We start from the raw sequence: 26,081 nt of genomic DNA, 5'->3' as shown, positions 1-26,081 counted from the left end.
GGGTTTCATCCCATGATGATCAAACAACGCCTAGTAGAAAGGCCTGCAAGGGTTTGGAGAGGACAATAGGATCAAGTTCACAGGCACCACTCGGAGAAGGACAGGTGGGAACGGAAATAGGATTTGCCTGGGCGTGCTCCAGGCCAGGAGCCTAAATGCTGTTCTGGGTTAAGTGCTCTTGGGGGGCAAGGTGGCAACTTGGTTCAGACTTCTGGTAGGGGAGAAGTAGAAGCAGTGTTTAGTATAGCGTTTGGGCAATTGACATTGACATGCTTACACTTCAGCTCAGTTGTGCTCAATTGCCGCTGTCAGCCACTGGCCCCAACCCATAGATGACAGGAGGGATAACCACACAGGTGATTGGCAGAAGACTGGTATGGTAATTATTAGGGGCGTGCAGAGGGTCTTCCCCAGAAGTTATCTGAAGGTCAGTACGGGTGACACCCTGTTGGGATTGCGCGCAGTGGGGAGAGGGCCTGTCCAGGGGCACCGTCCCTCGATTGTCACTAAATAGCACTGTCTGGCTTCCAGAGAAGACCGCTACAACAGCCAGGACTATTACCTTTGGTTTATTGGTTTGTTGTAAATTCTGGTGCCCAGAATAGTTAGACATTTACGGGCATGTTACGGCCGGATAGGGTTGTGTCTTAGCAGGAGGGCCTGCAATTGATTTGTCTGGGGTTCACTTGTAGGGTCCAGATGGGGGCAGGTAATAAACACAGTCTTAAAACAAGATTCTGGGATTCACAGGCAGTGGAGGGCCCTTGGCTAGGTGCACTAGTAACCGTTCGACCGGAGTATGATTGATTTGGTCGTTATTCAGGACCTGAGGTGGGAAGGTCATAGGCAGAATCTCCACGCCGGGAAGTACACATTGAGAAGGTAGTAGTGCCCAAAGTTGCCCATTTTGTTATATACATTGGTTAATAGCCGCCTTGGGTCCAACGAGTGTCCGACCGGTGTGACTTGTCAAGAGACAGACATTAACAGTCACTCGGCATGGTGTACTGGAAGGGAGATTGCCTAAGTGGGTGTCCCAACTAGCCTTATACGCAGGATGGTGACAATTATCGACATGCCTAAGAGTAAGACTTGTGTGTAGGGACGGGATCCCAAGGGAGACAGCCTTGTCCGCCTACACAGGCAGGTGATATCCGCAGGGGCTTAGTTAGCCTGCGGCAGACAGGGGCGTGCCCAACCAAGGTTATTACAGTAAGGGTGAGCACGCACCATGTATTATGGATGCCGAGTCCATTCGAGACAGACAATAACACCTGCGCAAGAGCCATTGCTAGGCAGTGGTGGTAGCTGCCAGTTAAATTGTGGTTTGCGGTGCAATAACCTGAGGGAACGGGGGGGTCAACAGACTTTGGTTACAATGATTGATATTTAATTAATTAATCAATAAGGAATGTGTGCAGTGTTTTTCAAACAAATAAACAGAGCGACAAGAGGGCGCCCACCTTTTACTCATCAGGTTGTCGGTAGCACAGGAAGCGGTCTGTAGCAGAGCTTCTCATTAGGGGGTTCCCTGCCCATTCTCTTGATTATCCATTGGGTGGCTATGACTTGGTGACCATGGGGAGGAGGCACCTATACAGGCCATGCTAACTGACTTTGCCGCAATCAGTAATAGATGGGGGCTGTGCGAGATATGGTTGTCAGAGATTGTCCCAAGTAAGGAGTGGCAGGGGGCCAGGTCCATAGCTGCAGTAGAGCATTCACGAGAAGAAATGGTGTGCATTTGTCCGAAGGCGGGATGGATATGTTTATCCACGATGTGCATGATGCACTTGAAACTGCGGGATGCATATAGGGAACTCTGAAAGGGGGGGCTCTGTCAGCGACGATAGCCTCCTCCAGAGCTGTGGCGGAGTTACAGGGCGATCTGGAGGCAGACGGGTACAGTAAGGGTACCTCTGCGGCAGTCTGGTACAGTAAGTGTACCTCTGCCTGGCACAGTAAGGGTGCCTGAGCCAAAGACCTGGAGCCGCAGGGAGGTTCCGGGAAAACCGTGACGGTGCCCCGTTAGTCCTTTGGGCGGTTGGGGGGCCTAACCAACCGGGGGTGTGCCATACTACGCTCCGCCCTGAAAGGGGGGGAGTATAAGACATGATCACGTGATCCGGAAGGGGATCTGCAAAGGTGCTGCACTGTGCGGGCGTCGACCCACCATGCCGGCTGGCTCATAAGGCGGACGGGGCAGCGAGGGGCTGCCTGCCCTGGATCGCCCGTAAGATAACCCACTAAAACGTCATACTTTTGTTGTATGAAAATAAACCTGCAGCAGTTCTTTACCCATAAACAATGTGTCCAGTGTAATCATTATATGGGCACATGTAAAATGTGCAGGGGGGAGTGAATGACAGTGTGGGCACTATGCCGCTGCCCGCGTCCCCCACAGGGGGACATCAGCAGGGCAGCCCCCTTAGTGCCCATTAGTCGGAGCCCCCCATGTCCTCATAGAGGGGGAGGCTTGGGCAGTTCACCAGCCCCTCCCCTGGCCGGGTGCACCAGTGATGTGCTTCCGGGGAAGGGCAGGTTCGGGTGCAGGCCGGGTATTTAGGCCCCTGCCGCCCAGCACACAACCTCTTTGTCGGTTGTTCTGCCCTGCTACCACGCTGCACCCACCCTATCCACGTACCCAGCAGCGTAGCAGGCAGCAGGCAACTTGAATGTTTTAATGTTTCTTTTTGTGTTGCAGGCGGAGTTACAGGGCGATCTGGAGGCAGACGGCTACAGTAAGGGCACCTCTGCGGCAGACTGGTACAGTAAGGGTACCTCTGCCTGGCACAATAAGGGTGCCTGAGCCAAAGACCTGGAGCCGCAGGGAGGTTCCAGGAAAACCGCGACGGCGCCCCATTAGTCCTTCGGGCGGTTGGGGGGCCTGACCAACCGGGGGTGTGCCATACAACGCTCCGCCCGGAAAGGGGCAGGAGTATAAGACATGATCACGTGATCCGGAAGGGGATCTGCAAAGGTGCTGCACTGTCCGGGCGTCGACCGACCGTGCCGGCTGGCTCATAAGGCGGGCGGGGCAGCGAGGGGCTGCCTGCCCTGGATTGCCCGTAAGATAACCCACTAAAACGTCATAATTTTGTTGTATGAAAATAAACCTACAGCAGTTCTTTACCCATACACAATGTGTCCGGTGTAATCATTATATGGGCAAATGTAAAATGTGCAGGGGGGAGCGAATGACGGTGTGGGCACTAAAGAATGCCCCACAGTGTAAGCTTTTGCCATAATACACCTCTTGGGACCATGTCAAAAGTAGATTTAAAATCTACAACACACAAGTATGTTAGAGGCATATTTACTAGGAAATGGCCTAGCAAGGTGCTGTGAGAAAACTTGCAGCGCTGCGCCATTTAAAAAATGCAAGGATGCGCCGTATTTAGAAGAATACGGCACAACCCTGTGTTTTCTCTTGCACTGGAGCTAAAAATAGGCAGTGTTGAGCCACTTAATGTTGCTTAACGCTGCCTTGTAAATAAGGCCTCCTTTCACACTACACTTAGTGTGAAAGGGCGGGCAATGGGTGTTGTGGTGGCAGTTCCACCGCAACACCTACTGATTTTGATGCTGCCCCATATTTATACGGGCAGCATAAATAGGAGGCAGAGCCAGAATTAAGACCAGGGAAATCCTGGTCTTAAACAGGTGAAACAAGGAGAAATGCTTTATTTCTCCTCGTTTTTGCTGTTTCCATGTGGTCTGCCTTGGGCAACACACATAAAAACAGTAAACGCCAATGATTGTTTATGTGCCGGAAAGTCCCCCTTCCTGCACATAAACAATCATTTAAGAAAAATTGAGTTTTAAAACTTCTATGTGTGCTGCATTAAGCAGCACACATAGAAGTTAAAAAATAGAGGGGCATATTACCAAGGGCATTATCGCCACTTTAGCGGGAAAAATTCCCGCTAAAGCGGCGATAATTTTATCGCCCTATTACCTAGCTGTCGCTAACACCAGTTACCGGGGCTTACTGCAGCATTCTTGGTCCCCTGATCCACGGCCGGGCTTGGCTCCGCCCACAAACACCGCGAACGACCGGCCGGGCTTGGCTCCGCTGGTCCAACAAAAGACCACCACCCCCAGGATTCCTCGGGGCACAACGCTAACGCCACCACTGAGCGCGCAAGGAGGCGCTTAAAGCAGCGTCAGGTCCCTCGTCCCGTGAGGACGCGTGCCGGACGCGCCGGACGAAGCCCGGACAAAGGGCGGACAGTCTGTGACAGTCCGTGACTGACCGTAACTGGACTGGGCTAGGTACCCTGTCTGTTTTTGTTGAGGTATAATATTGCTACCCGACAAGTAAGAAATATCTTTGTCAACATATCCCTGAAGACTCTGTTGAACAGGTAAACGATTCTTCTTTTGGGGTCGATACTCCTAGCTGTCTACTAACTAATTGTTTTCAACATGTCTAAACAAAGGTCTTCATCTGTACCTAATACTATAGATAATTACCTGGCGCAGGTGGTGAGCAAAATAAACAGCACAAGACGTATATCGCTGGGCTTGTGCGCACCACCTGGTACTTCTACGCAGGGTTCCCTACGGATTCTACTGTGTTAGAAGTTCCGGTACAGGTACATAGTAGCGATGCATCAACCACTGAGACAAGCCTCAATGCTAATCTTGATTTGAATATCTCCTCCGCTGTTAACCTAGACAATGACCCGGGTGATCAGTTAAACATAATAGAAGATGATTCCCCTCCCCCTGTGTCTGTACCTGCGACTAGAGCCATAAGAGCATGTAGAAAGGGCCAGAGCAAGCGGGGTGGGTTACGTTCTAGTCGAAAAAGAACAGCATCTCCTCCGAAAACAATAGCCATAACAGAGGATAACGGGGGACAAGGTGAAAATGAGATATTTGCCGATGAATTGATCAGTAAGCTAGTGAGTGATGATCGACTCCAAGATGAAATCCATAATTAAACCACTAGTAGCCAAAATCGATCTATTAACAGCTGAAGTAAATAGATTAGGGGGACTGTTAAATAAGACAGTGGCGGAGGTGGGTGATATACCAACCTTAGTCACGAACAGGGTTGTACCATCAACAAATGCCCCTAAGGGAGGGACAGGGGATAGTGGTGATGTAACACCACTTCCGCCTCATACCCAGCAGATAGTTGATACAGGTGCCAGGGTAATACACGACAAAGATTTACCACCAAATACTTCAGGGATTGGTGTTGAACAAGGCCCGGTTCAACTTATTGTAGAGGCTTCTCCCCTTGTCCTGGTTCTGGCTAACGTACCCTCCCTAAAACCAGGTCAAGTCGAATCCACTTCTTCTTTGATTAGCAAAGCATTCCATTGGCTTTGTAATAATATGATGATATCTCCGAGGGGAAAAAAACTGTTAGCAGGGGAGATCACCATGGCAAGAAGGGTGGATTGGATAGGGAATAGCGCAAAAAAACTAAAAGGAGACTGTGTAGTTCTGCATTTTTTAAGCCCAGAGGTACTCCCGGAGCTTTTAAGATATATATATCCTCCGCAACGTAGGAGTGCCGAGATTGTTCCACTAACCTTGGATTTTTTCTATAGGAGAGGTAGCACAGTGAATCCAAGTATTTTAAAGACAAAATGGAACTCGGTAACAAATAACTGGGGTAGGGTTGCACAACCAAGCGAATGGGGAATTAATGTTGAAAATAGATTCGCGGCATTGTCAGGCCTGAATGAATGCGATTGACTTGAGAGGGCAGGATGGGGTGTGGTCCAGGATTTGGCTGAGTTAAATATGTCCTACACTTTAGTTGCTGAAGATACTGGTTTTTCTAATGTAACTCGTATGACCGAAGGAAGATTAATAGGTGACATACTCCCTTTGGCTAATAGTAAGAAGAACGAATTCCCAAACCTGTCGTCAAAATCCATCGCAAAGTCTGAGACTGATGTGTGTGCTGCTGCTTCTGTAATGGGTACTAACATTGAAAACATTTCTGGGAGAGTAGTTGTTATTGATGGTATTAGCAATGAAGGTATCTTGGCTGGATTTGAACAGGATCTACTAGAAGATAGTGTTGATAATCCCTTAATAATGGACCCGGATGGCATTGAGGATAATGTGGGGAAAATTTTCTCATGGAACATTGCAGGCTTGGGTTCTAAACTGGACTCTGGAGAGTGGCTTCGATTTGTTAACTCCTTCGATCTATGTATATTCCAGGAGACCTGGTTATTTGAACCATCTTTTGCTCAAGGCTACTTGAACTACTTTGTGCCAGATTTAAAAGGCCCAAGGGGCAGACCAATGGGTGGTCTAACCATTTGGGTTCGGCAGTTTTTGAGACTAGATGTCAAAGTAAAAGAAACTAGACATAGAGACATTCAACTAATAACATTGAACTCTGATATTTTGGGTACATTAGACATCTACAATGTATATGTGAGGAGATCTAAGGGAGGGAGGTCAGAGGTATTGGCGGCCCTGGGCTCCCTACTTGATATAAACTCCCAAGATAATCATATTGTCATTGCAGGTGACTTTAATCGAACATTTGAACCCTTAGCCATTGACGATGATTTTCTAGGGGATGAAGAGGACTGGCAATGGGGGGTACCTAAAATAGAGTTGAAACCAGTTATGCGCTGGACTGAGGATGTCATTAGTATGAATGCCTTATATTTTGAGAAAGGTCTAAGGCCATTAAATGGTAGGACGTCAAGTGACAAAAATGGGTCCATGACATTTGACAATGGGCGGCACAGGAGTAGAATAGACTATGTACTCTGTAGTCTACAATTATGGCCGATGTTAGGCGACATGGAGGTTGTGTGGAGGAGTGAGAGTGACCACAATCCTCTGTGTATAAAGCACAAATGGTGCTCATTATCCAACAGGACCATCTGCTCTACAGCTCTTGTTCCACCCCTAACTGTCCCTACCAATGATATGCGTAGGTCGAGATGGATAAATGTCGCAACTAATCAAGAGGCTATGGATAATATCAAAATCGAAGCTGACAAAACGATAGCTGCCATGGAACATATTAATTCTTCCAGTTTTGCGCTGAATGGCCTGGCAGTTATCCACGACACTTTTTTTCAGTAATTAAAAAACACTTTTTGAAGCCTGTAAAAGGCAAAGATGAGAGTTCCCAAGAATGCAAAATGGTATAACGCCCACTGTAGGGATGCACGAAAAGCTCTAGGTACTGCTTTAAAGGGTAGGGACATTATGGCTATACAAATCGCCAGAAAGGAATATAAAGCCAGTATAGCAAACGCAAAGAAAGCTTGGGATGAGCATCACTGGTCCGAATTAAAAAGGGCTAGTGACAAGAAAGATTCAAGACTGTTCTGGAACATTGTTAAATGGGGTGGAGAGGGGAAACCTGAACCCCCTAATAACAATGTCCCGGAAGATGAGTGGGTAAATTTTTTTAGAATTCAGTATGCTATGACGAAACAGGCTACATCTATAGCAGATATAGATTATACCCACTTTAAAGAATTTTTTTTAGTCTACAAGAAATCTTGGTGGCTTTGAATTCGGCGAATAGTGGCCGGGCACCAGGCATGGATGGTGTACCCGCCGACGTCTTTATTAATGATAAGGAACGCTGGTGTAAGTACATTTGCCTCCTAATTAATAATATTGCCAAGGGTGCAGAGGTACCGATATCTTGGAAGGGAGCAGTAATCATACCAGTGTTTAAGAAAGGTGACCGATCCCAGCCCAGCAATTACAGGCCGATTAGCCTTATTGACACCGTACAAAAGATAATAGGGCGCGTGATTGTGAATAGGCTTCTTGACTGGGCTGAGGAAAACGATGCTTTGTCACCGTTTCAAGCGGGATTCCGTAGGTCCACAAGTACTGTGGATCAGGTTTTCCGCTTCAACTTACTGCAATGGAAGACCGTGGTGCTGGGTGGAGGCAGCCTATATGCGGCTTTTGTCGACTTGCGGGCTGCCTTCGATCTAGTGCCGCGGTCGAAGTTGTGGATTGTTCTTAAGAACCTGGGTGTTCCGGATGAATTACTGACTCTGATAATGCAGCTTCATGAATCAACATTCGCTAGAATCCAGTGGGGGGGGGGCAGGGACAGCAGACAGCGGTCTTCCCGGTAGAGCGGGGTGTACGGCAGGGTGCTCAATGGCCCCCACTCTTTTTACACTGTTTATCAACGGTGTTGTATCCCGCATGTTATCGGCATAGTTGGATGCCCCTTCATTAGCTGGTACTAAAATACCAATTTTAATGTTCGCGGATGATACGCTCATCATATCAAAAACTCCAAGTGGTCTACAGCGAGCATTGGCTATCTTTGATCTATTTTGCGGTGAGCACGGTCTGGAGGTCAATGTGACCAAGACAAAACTAATGATTTTTAATCCGCATCCCAGTTTTAAATCCAAAATCATTATGAATGGTCAGCCTTTAGAAGTGGTGAACATATTCACTTATTTGGGCATTCATATCTCAAACAAGAATGGTTGGAGTAAACACATAGAAATAGCTACATTAAGACACAGGCAACTATCAGGTGCTATCAGTTCCGAGCATAGAAAGTCCCTGACAAAACCTATAAAGCCTGCTTTGCAGGTATACGAGGCAAAAGCTTTAGGCTCTGCACTATACGGTGCTGAGCTATGGGGTTTCGAGAAGGTGGCTGCATTACAAATCTCAGAAAATACGTTTTTACGGTCTATAACTGGTGTCCCGAAAAGTACTCCTTTGCTGCCCCTCAGGTATGACTTGGGTAGAAAAACGGTTACAAACTTGGTCAGACTCCGGCCAATCCTGTACTGGAGAAGACTCTGGACCACGCCTGAGCTTTCTTTCCCATTATGCTAAGGGGTTTTTAGATATCATCAAAGTGGATATATTCCATACAAACAGTTGGCTTAATGCCCTGAAAGCAATTTTGAATGACTTGGGAATGAGTTCCCTTTGGTCAGATCCAGTCGGAACAACCTTCCCTACTAAAAGTACTTTAAAAGAAATTTATTGGGAAAAGGTAGCATCCAGAGGTTGGAGTAGCACTAGCTTAGGATCTATGACTGAGGGATTTCTAGAGGCTAAGTTGTATCCCTCTCTGGAACCTTATTGGGATAGTATAACTAGGCCTAGTGATCGAAAACTTTTATTCCAATTGAGAGCAGGTTCACTACCTCTTAGATCCTTGACTGCTAAATGGGAAGGTGGCCTGAATGTTAGCTGCCCTGTTTGTGGTTCCCCTAATGAAACTAAGGGCCATTTTCTATTTTCTTGCGCAGCCTACTTGGACCCAAGACGAGTATGGCTAAAACCAATGTGCAAGAATCTAGGGACTACTAGTAGTATAGCCGCCCTGCGCATTATATGTACCAGTAGCGAGATATGGATATTAATAGCAACTGCCAAATACCTTGGATGGGCATGGTCGATCAGACAGAGACTGCTAGTCACTTGACTATTCTCTGTCTGGGTAAACTGTATGGTTAAATAGACAGAGACTGCTAGTCATGTGACTATTCTCTGTCTAGGTAAATTGCCTTATAATGTATCCATGGTATATTTTCAGAAACTTGTTAGTATTGGTGTTTTTTAAACTATTTTAAACACTTTTTGGATAAACTATTGATATATGATATTTTTAAATTTCAAATCTGTACTTTGAGTCATAAAATTGTAGGTAATAATATGCTTTATTTTTATATTGTAATTGATTGTCAATTTAACTGCATTTTTTAAATTGTTCCTGCTTTTATGAGTGGAATCTCGAATAAAGCATATTTTGACTTGGCTAATAGGCGATAGCGGGCATTTAGGGGCCCACTCTGCATGTCAGCGATGATTATCGCTAATGACATGCAGAGTGGGCGTGCCAAGATGTTAGCGATGACAGTCGCTAACATCGCTATCCCCTATTACCAACTTTTGGAAATAATTGCGCTAAGCGCGATTATCTTCAAAAGCTAACGCCTGCCCAGAGCAGTTCTTAGCCATGTTATCCAATGGAAGGTGGATAACATGGCTAAGAGCATTGTCACGATAATGCATGAATATCGCTGACTTTACAGCGATATTCATGCATTTCCCACGATTTTTACCGCTTTTGAGATAAACCTTGATAATATCAAGGTATCTCAGCGGTAAAAATCATCGGAACGCTGCAATATTTTAATGCCCGCTAACCAAGCTTAGTGATAATTATCGCTATAACTTGGTAATATGCCCCAGAATGTTTTAAAAATGATTATTGGGGGCATATTTACAAGAAAGTGGTGATGTGTCTTTAAGCCAGGAAGGCTTACACCAGATTTGGCAGGGAGGTCGATGCCGGTTCAAGGAAGTGCCTTTGGAAATAAAAACAACAGTCGCAGCTGCAAGGATGAATGAGTGGAATGGTTGTTGGTTTTGCTGCACATGTGTTCAATGAAAAAACAAAGGTTAAAGTGATGCTGTAGCTAAGTGTTGAAATGAGATATGAAATACCTTTCAAAATGAAAAAAACAGGTATTGCGAGTTTTAATTTACTAAACAAACTACAACTTGCACTACAGCCATTTACTGCATATGACCTCACCAATGACATCACTCATGACATGTTGAATGACATCATTGATGACATCACTGATGACATCTCAAATGGCATCACTGATGACATCATTGATCACATTAAAGATAACATTATAGTCAAACATAACATAGAGTTACTGTGTGCACTTTTGGTGCTGCATAGAATTCCAATAAGGTGAAGCTCGAAGGCAAGTGTGGTTATGTATCTGGAAAGTTATATGGTTCTCCTTTTAGAAATCAGTAAATTCGGGGTTCAGGTAGTACTCCATGTTAAAAAAGGTAATCTGCGGCGTACCACAAGGATCATCACTCAGCCCCACCCTCTTCAACGTCTACATGAGACCTCTTGCAGTCATCGCACGCCAACACAACCTCAACATCATCTCCTACGCCGACGACAACCAGCTGATCCTCTCCCTCACCAGAGACCCCGACACCGCCAGAACCAGCCTACACGAAGGGATGAAAGACGTCGCCGAGTGGATGAAGAACAGCCGTCTGAAACTGAACTCGGACAAGACGGAAGTCCTCATCCTGGGACCATCGCCCTCCGCCTGGGACGACTCCTGGTGGCCCCCTGCCCTGGGCACCGCTCCCAAGCCAACAGACCACACATGCAACCTGGGCTTCATCCTGGACTCCTCCCTCTCGATGACCAGACAAGTCAACGCCGTCTCCTCATCATGCTTTCACACCCTACGCATGCTCCGCAAGATCTTCCGATGGATCCCGACTGAAACCAGGAAGACGGTCACCCAGGCACTCGTCACCAGCCGACTGGACTACGGAAACACCCTCTACGCTGGAACCACAGCCAAGCTACAGAGGAGACTCCAACGCACCCAGAACGCCTCCTCCCGACTCATCCTGGACATCCCCTGATGCAGCCACATCTCCGGTCACCTGAGGGACCTGCACTGGCTCCCCGTCAACAAGAGGATCACGTTCAGGCTCCTCACCCACGCACACAAGTCTCTCCACGACCTGGGCCCCAAGTACCTCAACGACCGCTTGACCTTCTACACGCCCACCCGCCAGCTACGATCTACTAGCCTCGCCCTCGCCGCCGTACCATGCATCCGAAGAGCCACCGCCGGAGGCAGGTCCTTCTCCTACCTGGCGGCCAAGACATGGAACTCCCTCCCCATCCACCTTCGGCTGACCCAAGACCATCTCGCCTTCAGGAGACAACTCAAGACCTGGCTGTTCGAGCAGTAGCGGACCCCTTCCCCGAAGCGCCTTGAGACCCTCCCGGGTGAGTAGCGCGCTATACAAGTATTATGATTGATTGATTGATTGACCGTATGTGAGTTGCAGAGGAATGTTTCAAAGTGACTTAAAACCAAATCCTGAATATGTGAGTTGTGACAAAGTGTCTGTTGACAATTAATTATCCACCAGTAGATGGCTAAGCATGTGCCCATTTAAAATAGTTTTAATATAGTGCTATAGTCAAAATATATATAACAAGGATATTTATAAGGTGTGGATGATCATTTCCATAACTTATTGAAGATTTTTAGTCCTTGCAGGTTGTTGAACAATGTAGGAAGTAGGGGTGACACAATTAAAGGTGATTTAACTCATCCGAGTGTTCGAAGCATGGTTCTAAGGTTGTATGACTTCACGCTCATCTCAGGGATGTGTGTAGTATATTTTAGCAAAAAAATGAGGTACTACTAGACAAGAGACAGGGGGTTGTTAGACCTGGAATCTTTTGGCATCCTTCCCCTGTCTTTTTGCTTTCTGACTTGCTGTTTTTTACTCATTTTGTCCTGGTTTAGTGTCTCTGTGCACTTTCTCACTGCTGATCAGTGTTAAAATGCAAGTGCTCCTACTGTAATTGTGTTTATGGATTGGTGTTTCCATAGTTGGCTTATTTGATTTACCTTTAAGTCCCCAGTACAGTGCACTCGGTGTGCCCAGGGCCTGTAAATCAAATGCGGCTGGTGGGCCTGCAGCAATGGTTTTGCCCCGACACAAGTAGCCCTTCAAAGGGTTCTCAGACCTGCCACTGCAGGGTCTGTGCGCTGTTGTGACTGCCATGTTGACCTGGCAAGTGCACCCACTTGCAAGGCCCCAAACTTTCTCTTTTCTTACATGCAAGGCTCTTCTCAGGTAGGCCAAATATACCCCCCAAGGGCATGTTTCAATGCATATTAAAGGTAGGAGATGTACTTATGTGTGTGACATGTCCTGATAGTGAAAAACACTGTTTCATTGTTCACTATTAAATGGCTATCTGTCCCATAGGATAGAATAGGAGAAACTTTATAACATCTTACAAGTATGATTTCCCATTGGGACAAGATGGAGAAATGGAGTTTGGGCTCTCTGAACTCAGAATTTAATAACACATCTTTTAGTAAAGATGGCTTTTTAAATTATGTGTTTGAAAATGCCACTTTTAGAAAGTAGGCATTTTATTGCTTAACCATCCTGTGTGCCTCTGCTGGGCAGTGGATTGGCTGTCTGGTTTTGGAGTGACAGGGGCTGGAGTTGTGTATTCACTGTAGACAGCCACTGGAGGGGTTGAATTGTGCGCTGCTTTTCCTGGACGAGTCAGGGCTGCGCTGAATAGACCTGATTTGCATTTAGGGAGATGGGAGGTGATTTTCTGTGCCCCTGTATAGGCCTGGTCTGCCTTACACAATGCTGTCTCAACCTCCTGCCAGGAAGTTGGGCCAGCGAGTACACAACTGGTTTGGAGTAAGCAAAGAGACTCTCTGCCATAAGAGAACAAAAGGAAATGTGGTTTAAATATTGGGGCTCAGACCTCAGAATTTTAGAATACTTTTGGATCAAGGAACCTGCCAAGTAGAACAGCTGGAGAAGCTGTGAGGAGAAACTACCGCTTAGCTGTGTTCTTTGCTGTGTTGGTCTGCAGTGGCTGCCTCTGTCTTGAGCAGAGAAAGGACTAGACAGAACTTTCTGCAACTTCGTTGGTTGAGTTTTTACAAGGGCTTGAGGTAGAGCTTGCCCCCTGTTCAAGAAGTCTCAGAAACAGCAAGGACTTCAGGTTCATCTGCTATCAGCACTGGGAACTGTGTGTTTTGTGCTGCAACAGAAGCAAAAGCAACCCAACCCCGTCAACGATGCCACTGCAGGCTCCATGTCCTGAAGGCACTGCAGAGGACACCATCACACTTCGCACTTCAATCCTGGTCTCACTGATGATGCCGCCCGCCGCTGCCAGTGAGCCACTGCTTGCACCGCAACCTGTGGGAACCACACTATGCACTGCCTCACTTCACACCGCTGCCCTGTTAACCCAATGATGCCACTCCATGCCGACATCAGCTCAGCTGCTTGCACTGAGGTTTGAGGGCACCACTAGCAAGTTACATGATGCACCACCCTCTTTCCGCACCACAGCCTTGGCCTACTGGCGCCATCAACTCCAGTTCATCCATTGACAACACCAATTCAGTAATGACGATGCCGCTGCTTGCACCGTGACCAGCCAGCACTGCAACAAGCACTGCATCACTTCACACTGCTGCCCTGGTCTCAATGACCGTCACCAAGCTGCTACCTGCACCACGACCTGTGGTCACTGCTTACCACACTGCTGCAATTCGCACTGCAGCCCCAATGCCTGCTGCCACCAGTGCGCCCGACTTCAACCGTGAAAAGTTTGATCAGCTATGCGTGTAACTTCAAGAGCCCAACAACTCCTGCACCGACATCCGGAAACAGACACCTGCTGACTCTGGCTCTTTGGAGCTCAATGAGAGGTTGTCGATGCACTGCATTTGTGCAGGTACTTTTTGAGTGTCTTCCGGACACCATAGCTGGCCCGCGTCGCCGCAGTCAAACAGAACTGTTTGGATTTGTTGTTCACGACACTTTGATAGCCCTAGTCGGAGCTATCGACTTCAAGAAACTGTATTTTAAGTTTATTTTTGCTTATTGATATTTCCGAGGACTGTATGGTGAATTCTTATCGTTTTTGGTCTTGTTTTGCACAGATAAAATATTGAATATTTTCTAAAACTGGTAAGGTGTCTCTATTACTCTATTACTGTTGGTTATGTGCAGTTGGTTTACACACTGCCTCTGAGATAAGCCTGACTGATCGTGCCAAGGTACCAAGGGGATGAGCAAGACTTATTTTAGAAGTGTATCCCCCTTATCCTGACTAGGAAGAGGGGTCCCTACTTGGACAGGGTAACAACCTGCCAACTTGAGACCCCCATTTCTAACAGGGCTCCGTACACAATGGGAAAGAGCACTGTGTTGACAGTAAAAACAACTCTTCCCTTGGAAAAACCAATCACATATACCTGGGTCCTTCAGCCACCTAACAACACTCTTCTCTCACACCCAAAGGTCTACGGTCATAAATCGGTACCACACCAATATTGGAATTTTATAATCTGTGTTTTATATTCAAGCAAAGTGCCCAGATTGGCTTTTCTCTCTTTGAAATTCACAAAATTCAATCAATCTAAAATACCCTTTCAATTAAATCGTAACGCGAAGTGAGCATCGCGTGCCAACCTCTGCCGGTTATTCTTCCTTTTTTCTTTTTATATTTCTTATAGAGTACACGTAGGCTATCTGGATTTACGTTTAAACCTATAATAACTGATAAAACCCCACCGAAAGGAAAATAGCCATCACCGGTGTAAACATATAAACACTGAAAAAACACCTTTGTAACCACAAACTAAGTGCCATTCAAGGAAAGGAAAACATGAGTGGAAGAAACATTTTTATTTCTTTCTGAAGGGGCCAGTAAACAATTTAACTTTGTGATACAAGGTAGCATTAAGAAAGACTAGGCTAATATTATTCTGCTTGAGTTTTGTTGTTTAGGGATGTCACTAAAACGTTGTCTCTTCCTTCTTCTTTTTTCAGTTTTGTGGTCTTTGGTCAAAAGATGCAGTGTTTAGGAGCATTTTTTAGGTCTTATTTAGTTATTTTAGAAACTGTAGAGAATCGGGAAATATCAAAATCAGATTTTATATTTTGACTACATTTGATTTCACTGATAGGTTAAATGGCTGGTTTCATAAAAATCTTTCCTAATATGTACCATCACATTTATCCACAGACAGAGAATGAGTGAAATCCTTTGATACATGAACATCATCCCCCTTTTCTAGTGAGTCAGTATTGATTACAGTTGAATTGCCAAACACCCCAAGCTTTAAACATTCAATGCAAAATGAAGTGACAGGTATATGTGAAAAGAATGTTCTCACCAAGCATCTGAGATAGGGGTGAAAACATGACACCAGATGTTTGGTAAAAGTGGAACGCATTGTCACTTGTGATACTGCTGAAAAAATGTTCCTACCAAGTTCAATAAAGATTGGAGTGATATTGTTTGTATTTGCAGTAAATTAGCTACGTATATGAAACAGTTGTATGATGGTCTGTCAAAATCGATACCTGAGCTGAAGTTCTTCCCTGTAAGAGATCCTTGTTACTTGCTAGATGGTATGCTGAAAGCATCTTTACAATCTTCAGAGTTAATGAAGAATGCTATTGACTTTGTAGTCCATTCTGGTGCAGTACAATTGTATTTGGACCTCATATACCCTGGGCACCCGCTATCTATACACATGTACTATCAGTGCAGAAAGCAAGCAATAATTAAAATTAAAATTCGATAAACACCGGAAAAACACTGTTTCTGTTGTTTTTAATGGTGCGAAAATGTGTAACCGCTGAAAACCACTGTTTTTAAGATATTAAACAAACTGAAAAAACCCCACCAGAATTTACCAAAAATAGAAACTGAAAACAGGAAAGCCTAAGTATACCCCAATATATAACAAGGGGACTTAATCCACCTCGATTGGTAAGCATTAAAATTCACGAGTTACCCTCTGCCTGGATCATCAAAGTGCAGCCTGCCTTATTGGATTTCCAAAGGTCACTTAACTCCTTAGTGAAGTCAAGAGGGGTACCCAGTCTTTCAGTATAACAGCATTTGTCCGAGCCGGAAATCACAAACGGTTAAAAAGTTACTAAAAATGCAGCAACAAGTGTTGTTGTGGCGTGGAAGGTCATTTGCAAAAGTTGATTGGTCACTTTTCTGTTGTACATTGCTATAATTGGGTGTTAAACTGGTACTATTACGGTGCAACCAATGCCCAGACAGTGTTAACAAATGTAAAAATTGCAAAATAATGAAGTAATTCTATCACAAATGTGTCGCATAATTTGCTATTTTCTGACACATTATTTAGTCAACCCTGCAGCATAAACAGGTTCTCTCCTGCGGTATAAATCCAGTAGTGCTGGTTATAGTTAGTTCACTGAACTACAACTGGTGGACTTCAGATTTTTTCCTGTTTTTAAAACCTAAATATAACATCACTTTAACAAAAACCTTTGTTTTTTTCAGGGAATTTCTTTATTAATAACACAGGTTAAGATCAAATTAAGATATCTAACAATGACATTACTTTAACCTTGTTTTTTCAGTGAACCTCTTGTTTTTTAAAAAATTTATTTTTGTTTATTTGATGAAATGCATTATGGGGCCGATTCCGATTCGGTAAACCACTCGTACGACCGAATTGAATCCGTAGCCCTTTCCGTACGACTCGTACAATTCCGTCCAAATCGCGTAGTACAATTTGTTTGAAATGTATAAGATCGAATCATTGCGAACCGTACGAAAAGCAAGGGAAAATCCGTACAACACAGACCCTCACAGTGAACCGTATGAATCGTAAACATGCTGTACGACCCGACAAGTACAATCTGGACCGGGGAATGAGAATGCGATTTGTATGGAAAACGCAAGTGTTAGGATCTATGCTCAATGTATCTATGCTCAATAGAACTCTCTGTTAGTTGCTAGGATGCTTAGAATGTTATGTCTTGAGGATGTGCCAGTAAGAAGAAACTGGAGAAGGAGCTGGAGGTCTCTTCATGTATGCTGATTAAACTGAACCAATTTATCTTCTATCAAACTGTGTGGAACACCTCTTTACATTGGCGACGAGGCGGAGAAGCTCTGGCAGGGGACAGAGTACTTTAGACCTTCACCCCTGGATGATACTACCTGGAGCCGGTAGTATACATTTATTCCTTCTAATTTGGATATAAACACTTTTGCCTTCTTGGAACTTTTACTAAAGTTACCCCCGTGTGAGTGCTAATAATTTGTCTTCGGAAATTTTTAAAGCCTAAACTTTTCTTCCAAAACTTGTAAAGCCTGGATTCTTATCATTGCGCATTCTTCAAAATTTTAAACTGTAGCGCGCTTACTGTCACGCTCCACATTGGAATATACTTCGTCAAGCTTCTCCTCGCTTCTCTTCAGAATCTGGAGTCCTGAGCTTTGCAGATCGTCAACCTTGTGATGTCATTGCGCACTCACGTTGTGTGACCCTGCGCTGGCAGCCATCTTTATTTACGCGTTACCTAGCAACTGGCAAGGAAACAAGGTGCCAGTACGCATTCGTCCTTCAAAGTGTATTATTCCTTCCGGAGTAAGCACCGAGTGCGTTGCTTGGCAACCGGCAGGTAACAAGCTGTCAATGCACCGACTGCGCGTTTAACTTTTGAAGCAACGCATTAGCGAGCAGAGCATTCTTGGACAAGTAGCGAGGAGAGCATTACCAGATACTATTTATTCTAATTCAAATCGAAAGTGTGCAGTTGAAGTATAAAAGTGACGGTAGTAATTTTCTTGTGAATCTCAAAGTACATTGCTTCCTTTCGTTTTCAACTGTCACATTGAAATATGGCTGAACACACTTTTGCTACCCCTCCTGCTTTTCTTCCCACACCTGGGGAGCCTACGATACCATGGAAGGAATGGAAGAAATTGTTTTTTAACCTATATTCTTGCAACAGGGTCAAACAAATTTGAGCCAATTCGCAGGCAAGCAATTCTGCTTCATAATTTGGGGGTAGAAAGTAGAAGGCTGTATGAGGATCTACCTGAGATTTCTTTGGGGATTAGAAATGGGCAACCTAATAACGTCTATGAAATGAGTATGCAAATGCTTGAAAAAAGGTTTATGACAAAAATCAATACTGTGTTAGAAAGACATAAATTCTTTTGTCGTGCACAAAAGAATGATGAAGATATTGCGAGTTATGTAGCAGCTTTAAGAGGACTGTCTATTAATTGCCAATTCAAGGATTTAAATGATTCTTTAATTCGCGACCAAATAGTGAGATGTACCAATAACAAAAGAGTTAGAGAAAAATTACTTATAAAAGACTGTACATTGGAAGAGGCGATTCAGATTGCTAAAGGACTTGAAAACACTGACTTGTGGATTAAAGAAATGGACAAGTGCACTAGTTCAGTGACGTCCAAAGAGGGCTCTACAAAGCAATCTGAGGTTAACGAGAAGTCTTCTCTTGTTCAAACTGGTGTTAATGAAACCAAACTCGTTAAACCTCTAGGAAAATTTGATTCCAAGTCTAGTAGTAAATCTTCTAACAATTTCCGTCTAAATCCTACGACTTCTTCACAGCAGGGAAATTTTCGCCAAGTAAAATGTTATAGGTGTGGGGCTCCGGGACATATAGCCTTAAGCACACGTTGTATGGCGAGAAATGCCATTTGTAGAAACTGTGGCAAAGGGGGGCATTTAGCTAAAGTTTGTAATGTAAAATCTCAATATGTTAATGAGGTTGATTACTGTTGTGAGGGTGTTCAAAAGCTTATGTTATGCATTGATGGAATAGATGAGAAGAGTAGTAATTCTTCTCAAGATCCTGTGTGCTTAATTGATGTTCCCACTGAGAGTACAGATAAGTTGGAGAAACCACATAGTTTAATCAGTTTTGACTGCAGAGATCCTAAACATCCTGGATCCAAGGATGTTAAGATGCTAATTGATCCTGAAAGTCTTTACACATTACTGTCTAAAGAAATGTACATTAATGCTTGGGCGGAGAATAGTGATCTTTCTTCTTGGGGGGCTCCAGACATCAAAGCTGTGGGATATGATGGCAAGACCATAGACATTTTGGGATTGAAATGGATGGTAATAACTTTTTCCTCTAGGAAACTGTTTGGAAGAGTCTACTTGACAAAACAAGGTTCTAATTTGCTTGGCTGGCGCCACCAGAAGGATCTGGGTATAATATTAAATCCCAATGCACCTGAACCAGTATCCTCTTTCACTGTTCTCAATATTGATGGTTTTGAAATCGATATCATGAAAAAATTTCCAGATGTCTTTACTGATAGGCTGGGTAAGTTAAGAGGGTTTTCGCACCGAATAATTCTCAAGAAAAACGCAGGCCTGTAGTTCACAAGGTTAGAAATGTTCCACACCTAATGAGGGCTCCCCTTAAAGATGAACTGGATAAGCTGCTGGATTTGAAAATAATTGAGCCTATTGAAGCCTCTGAGTGGCTTGCGCCCATTGTGGTCGCACCAAAGGACGGGGGAGCAAAAATTTGTCTATGTGTGGACTTGCGCGACTTGAATAGAAATATTTGGGTAGACAGGCAACCCTTACCCAATATTTCGGAAATGCTGAGTGCAATGGGTGGGGGCGTGGTTTTTAGTGTGATCGACATGTCAGCTGCGTATCACCAAATAGATTTAGCTGAAGAATCGCGTCACCTTACCTCTTTTGTGACTCCGCTGGGAGCCTTTAGGTATTGCAGGATGCCTTTTGGCTTGGCATCTGCTTCGGCAGTATTTTAAAGAGTAATGCAGAAGGTTTTAGCTGGTGTAGAGAATGTCTTGTGTTTTCAAGATGATGTATTGGTTGTTGGGAGAGATTGTGAACACCATGATAAAGTTTTGACAGAGGTATTAGTGTGAATAGAAAAGAATGGATTAACTATAAAGAAAGAAAAGTGTCAACTTAAACGTGACTGTGTGACTTAGTTGGGTCATGAAATATCTGGTCTGGGAATAAAACCTAAGAAAAGCATAGTTTCTGCGATCAACAATGCTCCTATACCTACTTGCAAAGATCAGCTTAGATCGTTTTTAGGCTTAGCCGAATATTGTTCAAAATTTATTAACAGTTTTGCTGATGTTGTAGAACCTTTGAGGTTGCTAATGAAGAATGGTGTTGTATTTAAATGGAGTGAAAGCTGTGAAGAGGCGTTTAAAAGTGTGAAAGATGGCATATTGCATGCGCCGACCTTGGGTCATTTTGATGTTTGAGCCAAAACTTTAGTAACTACAGATGCAAGTAGTGTGGGGCTTGGAGTAGTGTTGACCCAAATTTCTGGTGGCATTGAAAGAATCATTGGATTCGCGTCTAGGAGGCTTCAAGGAGCGGAAACTTCTTATTCAGTAATTGAGAGGGAGGCTCTCGCTTGTACTTGGGGTATCAAGCATTTTAGGTATTTTCTATGGGGTTTACCTTTTAGGGTAAGGACAGATCATAAGCCCCTGGTGCATTTATTCAAAGGTGGTAGAGTCCTGGAAGGGAATGTTACCCCTAGGATATCAAAGTGGATTCTGTCAGTTCTAGAGTACAATTTTGATATGGAATACGTCAAGGGTGAGAAAAATGTTGTGGCAGATTATTTGTCTAGGATGCCAGTTGATGTGGTGTCAGAGGAGTTTGTGGGTGATGAATTTAGTGCCAGTTGCAATGAAATTTTGGCATTTGATAGAGTTGAGTGGGAAAGTGCTATGAGTGATGATCATCTACTAAAAATAGTTATGGATAATGCGTCTGGTGGTTGGTCTAAGGAGTCTTGTGGTGATGTTCGATTAAAAAGTGTTTTTCATGTAGAGGGAGAATTGAGTGTTGCAGAAGGAAAATTGTGGCGTAGAAATAGATTGGTTCCACCATGCAGTCTTAGAACTAAAATTATGAGCTTAGCACATGAAGGCCATTTGGGTCGCAATATGACAAAGAGAAGAATTCGAGAATCCTACTGGTGGCCAGGGATGGATGGGGAAATTGACGAAATTGTAAAGAATTGTTATGCATGTGCAAGTAGCGACAAGACCAAAGTGGTCAGACAGCCTCCCCTCCAATGTGTTGAGTTTCCAGAACATCCGTGGGAGAAATTGGCTATTGATTTTTTGGGTCCAATTCATGGACTGGGGGTGCGTAACAGGTTTTTGATGGTACTTGTGGATTACCATTCTAAATGGTTTGTAGTGGAGTCGACTGAGTTTATTGATACTAGGAGAGTTATTGGGTTTTTGGAAAGAGCGTTCTTGAGTGAAGGGATTCCGAAAACTTTAGTGTCGGATAACGGTGTGCATTTGGTTTCCAGGGAGATGAAGGAGTTCCTGGATGGAATGGGAGTTTGTCATGAAAGGGTGGCGTTGTTCAGGCCACAGGCTAACGGTCTGGTAGAAAGAGTGAACAGGTTGTTAATGGAAAATATTCAATTATCTCTTGCTAATGGTTTGACTTGGCTCGACGACTAAAAAAAATGATGTGGTCCTACAGAGTTACTCCGCACTCCGTTACTGGTGTTTCAGCGTTCGTTTCTCTTAAAGGTCGTGAGCCTGGGGTGAAGGAGGTTCCAGGTTGGTTGAGAAGCAAGGAGTGTGTATGGGTCGATCGTAGAGGAGTGAAGCATGGTGTTGACAAACAGCAAGGTGATTGTGCTCTATCGTATAACTTGAGAATGAGAGTACGTGAGAATGATTTCAAAGTGGGTGAATGGGTTGTGACAAGGAAGGGGGGATTTATGGTTAAAGGTGACAGCAAGTTCTCTCAACCTATGCAAATCAAATGTGTCAAAAGAAATGTTCTTATTTTAACAGATGGTTCTGCGGTAATGTTGCGAAGTGTTCTGCTCCCTAAAGCATTTTTGTTTTTCCTTATAACTGCATTATTATTGTTCATGTTGTATTTCCTTTATTATTTGTAATGGGGGAGATGTGTTAGGATCTATGCTCAATGTATCTATGCTCAATAGAACTCTCTGTTAGTTGCTAGGATGCTTAGAATGTTATGTCTTGAGGATGTGCCAGTAAGAAGAAACTGGAGAAGGAGCTGGAGGTCTCTTCATGTATGCTGATTAAACTGAACCAATTTATCTTCTATCAAACTGTGTGGAACCCCTCTTTACAGTAAGTATGAGCGATTCATACAGAGAGCCACACAATCACATACGCACCGTACCCCTGCAATCATGAGGTGTACGCACCATACCCCTATGTACCGTACCCCTGCAATCATGGGTTGTAGGCACCGTACCCCTACGCACCGTACCCCTGCAATCATGGGGTGTACGCACCGTACCCCTACGGAGTGTACCCCTGCACTCATGGGGTGTACGCACCGTATCCCATGTAGAGTTTCCGGGACCCCCTCTCAAGCAATTATTTTAAGGCCAGGGAGCAGAGGGGAATAACAATCTAACAAGCGAAAAACAACTCCCCCACCGCCTCCTATTATGTTCACAGGTTTTACCTTGAATTATCTGGGCATAACCAATCACTGATCGTACATCATTTTTTATTTTATCATTTCTTTTTTTATTAAAGTAATTGTTTTCTTCCTTTTATTTAATGATTATAACATGATTATTTTCATATTTTTTTTTCGATTTTTAAAAACAATTCATTTCTTTACATAATTCATTGTAGTCAAAAAGGACATTATAATTCCAAACAACGTATTATATTGTTCATATACAAATACTAAGCCAGTAACCAGGTCGAAAACACAAACAGACACACTCCACATTTACTCACAGTCACACACAGTCATAACACTCATATGTCTGGAAATGTTGACATTCCTATTCGTTATTTTCTCTATTGTCCAGATTTTATCCACTCAATACAGTGGGATGTTAAGAGGATTTGGGTCAACGTGTTTCAATGGAAGGAAAAGGCGTTAGAACCACCTTCATCAGGACCCGCCAAATTTACCAGTCTATGTTCTCTCTACCCTGGTTGCGATCTGTTATGTTATCAGCAAAATGAAGGGACTCTCTACAATCATGGGGTATACGTACCGTACCCGGGGGGGGGGGGGTGGTCCGTTTCATATGCGATTCAAGTCGAAATCTGCTTTTCCGGACGTTTTGAGCTCCCATAGAAAAAGAGTCATACGGAGTGTTGATGGGACAAATCATACTTGCAGGGTCGGAAAATGCTGCTTCGATCCGTATGGACGTCGTGTACTGCATGTTCCAAATGCGATTCGTACGGATTTTTAAGTCGTATGGTCTTTCGTACGATTCGTATGGAGATCTGCTTTGTGTCCGAATCGTACTTCATCGTACGTACGGGGACGTTTAAGGGTACTATTCGTACGGGAAATATGCTCCGTACGGCTATTTGTAAGGGATTTTACTGAATCGGAAAGGCCCCTATATATGTTTAACTCAGACATATGTAAAACTTTCTATACATGTTTCAAACATGATAAAGGAATGTGATCAACACACTCAAAGCGCAAGAACTTATTAGTCTTAGCTTGTGTCTGCCCAATTAAAATAGCAGGTCATAAATTGATAGCCAGGTTGTCCCCTTTGTATCTTTATTTAGAGAAAGTTGGCATTTATTTGCCTATAACCATTTGTGCCTGCAGCTGTCCTGGGTCACATTACAGGGTGTAGCTGACAGTTGGACTTTGTGAATTGCTCCCAGACAGTTACACAATAGATGGATTAGGTGCACCTGACTGGGCCATCTGCTGTCAGAATGGGGGTCGGAGCAGAGCACAGCCCCATTTACACCTGAACAGCTTGCGCTCATTCTTCACACAAAGGGCATTATGTGTGACAACCCTGCATTGTCCCTGTGGCCATCTTGGGACCAGGGCATGGGAGTCAAGAAATCCCATGCACATAAAAGAACCTTTCCATAAGCGTCTCTCAACTTCCAGAAGAAGGGCACCAGGGTATGCAAAATTAGATCTTCATACCCACTCTTCAGTTTACGACCTGTTGAAGGACTCTTAGAGGACTGCCTGCTGCTTTAACCTGCTGCGTACTCTGCCAGATTGCTGCTGTGCATTGGAGGACTACTTTGCTGCCAGGCGCCTGATTTGAACCCTTAGAGGTCACCTTTGCTGTTGAACCCTGCATCTTCACCTGCACCCTGGACTGCCAGAAGTGACTCCAAGCACTAATTTGCTGGCCTCTTGGTCAGAGCCACAGGGACATATCAGGCTCCCATCATCTTGAACGTGTACCTGGACCCAGCTGAGTGAGTCCTGAACCCCAAGAGGTGTCTCGCCAGTCCTGGACCCTTGGTAGTGGTGTTAAAGGTACCTGGATGGCCAATTTACAAAACTGAGGACTTAGACAAAATTTGGCCAAAAAGGGCTCTGAGAACCAAGAGGAGACCAGGACCAACCTGCTTGCCTATCTACCCGAGGTACATCGCAGGTCGGATTAACTTTGTGGCTTCTCTCACTACATTCTTCTCCACAGCAGCAAATAAGTTTTGACGGTCCTTTGCCAAAGGGGTATCTGACCTCGTGGAATTGTCTTCGGCAAAAGGCCTCTTCCTCGTCTAGCAAAAGATTTTCAACTTCCATTTCAGCATCTAAGTCTGAACAAAGAAATGTTCACTGCTGCTTCGACTCAAGGCCATCTGATGATGACACTGCTTCCTCGGACACCTCCTGCAACCTTTCCCTGCTGAACATTGCCTTCTCAGACATTTTTCTTAAAGAATTTGACTAAGTCCAACGGTAAGCGCTGACTGAGCCCAATCCACTTCTTGTATCGGAAATGTGCTCCAGCGCGGTCAGCTTTAACTTTTGACTTTGACCCGGTATCGCGCGACTAGATATCCACTTTTGGCGCTTTGATCTTTTAGGTGCTATTTTGAACTTTAAACTTGAAAAAAATCATAACTCTGGTTCTACCAATTTGATTTTTGTCGTTTTGGTTTCAAATAATTTAGTAGAATTTGCGCTATCTTTTAACATTGGTTTTGGATTTTTCTTGTTTGAGTGCTGCATAATACTTTACACATTGCCTCTAAGTATAGCCTGATTGCTTTTTGTGCCAAGCTCCCCAGGGTAAGCACAAGTTAATTTAGTTACTTTTGTGGTTCACCCTGCAAGAGATTGCAGCTGTTGCTTGACTAGTGCTTACACCCCAGTCACGAACAACCCAATTTCTCACAGGGATAATGTGCTAACATGTAAAAATATTTTATGCACCAATGTGCATTATCCTAAGTCAAATGCTAAACACAAAAAGTACATTGTAGGAAATTTAACTAAATTCTAAAATGTGCATTTCTAGTGTAGTACATTGACACTATATAGTAGGTTTAATAAGACATACATAATGAAAGAAAACAAATTGCTTTGTGAGACAGTGTAACGTTTGATGAAAAGGTGGGGCATTTACAATGTTAATTTTACCACACTGGGGAGGATTCATTGGCAAAGGCTCGCAACAATAACGGGCATGGAAGAGTAAGCTTCTCAGGTGTGCTAATGAATGATATGAGAGCAGCACTGTCATTGTGAAAGCATTTTTTTATTACCAGCACTAAAAAAAGAATTAAAAATCAATCAATCAATCATTTGTAAAGCGCAGTACTCACCCGTGAGGGTCTCAAGGCGCTGTGGGGGATAACAGGTAGTGCTCGAACAGCCAGGTCTTGAGGTGTCTCCTGAAGGTGCAATGGGTGGGGGCGTGGTTTTTAG

The sequence above is a fragment of the Lissotriton helveticus genome, chromosome 6, assembly GCF_964261635.1.
Source record: "Lissotriton helveticus chromosome 6, aLisHel1.1, whole genome shotgun sequence".
Classification (NCBI taxonomy): domain Eukaryota; kingdom Metazoa; phylum Chordata; class Amphibia; order Caudata; family Salamandridae; genus Lissotriton; species Lissotriton helveticus.
The sequence above is the reverse complement of the archived record's forward strand: the minus strand, read 5'-3'. Positions refer to the sequence as shown.